Consider the following 2,162-nt stretch of genomic DNA (forward strand, 5'->3'; position numbering starts at 1 on the left):
AGCTCCCATGTACATGCAAAAATATTAAATACAGTTAATTTGTTTTTCTCCTGTTAATCTGTCTTACGTCAACTTAATTCTCAGGCCCAGGTGGAAACTCTAAGAGGTTGAAGTTTTGCCTCCCCTACAATAATATAGTCCTTGAGGACAGGGACACTGTTTTAGATTCTTTTTTATGCCACAGTTTGACAGAAAATCACAGCAAGTACCTTGTAAACTTAGGGTTTGATGGATTTCTAAATCTTTCATCTCAAAGTGGTCCATAATACTGATTGGTTATCTGGGGGCTGTGTAATGTATTTTTTCCTTATCCCATTAGGTATATGAAAATGTAAATGGTGTGGTCCTTGAGGCATCTTTTCTCTTGAAAAATAAATGATACATCAGAAAGTCTCTGGCTGGAGCAGTGGATGAATAAAAGAGGGAACAGAGTCAGCTGAAGAGAGATAGACAAGTGTAACCTACAGCTCTGCACTGTGGTCACCTCTGAAGCTCAGAGACCCCTCTACTCACACACAAGGGGTGGGGGGAGGTTTTAGCATTCCATTTTTGGCTTCCAGAAACTGCAACCTGATCTATCACGTTGGACGGAGGGAAGAGATAATATAAAATGAATATAAAGATTTCAATCTTTGGAGCAAATATAGATGAATTTTCGTGAGTTTACTGAGTTGATGATGCAACTTTGTTTTAACTATCTAGCAAAGCTGGAAGCCAGAGTGGACCTATCAGTCCAATGCACTCAGCCTTCAAGAAGGGATGATTGGCCGGGCGCGGTGGCTCATGCCTGTAATCCTAGCACTCTGGGAGGCCGAGGCTGGTTGATCGCTCAAGGTCAGGAGTTCGAGACCAGCCTGAACAAGAGCGAGACCCTGTCTCTACCAAAAAAAATAGAAAGAAATTAACTGGACAGCTAAAAATATATAGGAAAATATTAGCCGGGCATGGTGGCTGGCGCATGCCTGTAGTCCCAGCTACTTGGGAGGCTGAGGCAGTAGGATCGCTTGAGCCCAGGAGTTTGAGGTTGCTGTGAGCTAGGCTGATGCCATGGCACTCACTCTAGCCCAGGCAACAAAGCGAGACTCTGTCTCAAAAAAAAAAAAAAAAAAAGAAGGGATGATCGATTGACAGAGATCCTGCTACAAGTGTGCTAGGAGTTCAAGACTCTCCCAACAAATTGGGTCCCAGGCATTCCTGTGTGGAGTCCCCTATCAGTATTTATTCTTTCAGCAAACAATTGTTATCAGTCACCAATTTACATGCACATATCATGAGTTTAAGTTATCCCAAAGTAACAATAAACTAGTTAAGTATACACAAGTTAAAGATAAAATTGTGAGTCAGCAGTAAAGTGTATAATCCAAAGGCAATAAAGAGATCACGAACTTCTTTCTATTTTATCTAGTTCCTCATTTACTGAGACAGGCACTCAAGAGAGCAATAGGAACATTGCCTCAGACTTAGAATAGCAAACTGCTCTTATCTGCTGGGCTGACATCCTTTGATCATTCTCTCTGCCTTCTGGATTACAAGCCCAGGTCCCTTTGCAGACATCCAGGCTGTGGCCTTCAGGCTTTAAGGCGGGGTCCATTTGCAGACATCCCTGATGGGTGGAATGTCCCCCTCAAGGTCAAGCAGCTTTTGTTCAGTGAACTGACATGTCCACAGGTTGCTCTTTGGCAGAGTCCTGTCCCACTCCTGGGGTTCTCTTATCTTGACCCTAATCCTCAACACAAGTGCAAATTCTGGACTCCAAGGAGCAAAGCCAGAATCTTGACCCTCAAACTCCTGGAAAGAAGAGCAGCTCTGCAAGCTGGAGAACCCGGAAAGCTGGTGGTGTAATTCAATCTGAGTCCCAAAGCCAGAGAACCAGGAGCACCAAAGTGCAAGGGCAGGAGAAGATGGATGTTCCAGCTCAAGCAGAGAGGGAATGAGCCCTATCTCTGCCTTTTGTTCTAATCAGACACTCCTTTGCAGAAAAAGGCAACTCCTCCTGGGTTAGTCATCTGAGGGCAGGAAGGACCTCTTCAGGCTCCAGATTCTGGGTGGGAGTTGGACTGGGCAAGTACCCGAGTCTCAACCCAATCTGCCACGAAACCTCACTCACTTTGACCCTGCAGTCCTATCAGTGAGAAGCAGAGAAGGTAAAGCTGACATAACTG

Source organism: Propithecus coquereli, unplaced genomic scaffold (genome assembly GCF_000956105.1).
Source record: "Propithecus coquereli isolate 6110/MARCELLA unplaced genomic scaffold, Pcoq_1.0 Scaffold13, whole genome shotgun sequence".
NCBI classification, from domain to species: domain Eukaryota; kingdom Metazoa; phylum Chordata; class Mammalia; order Primates; family Indriidae; genus Propithecus; species Propithecus coquereli.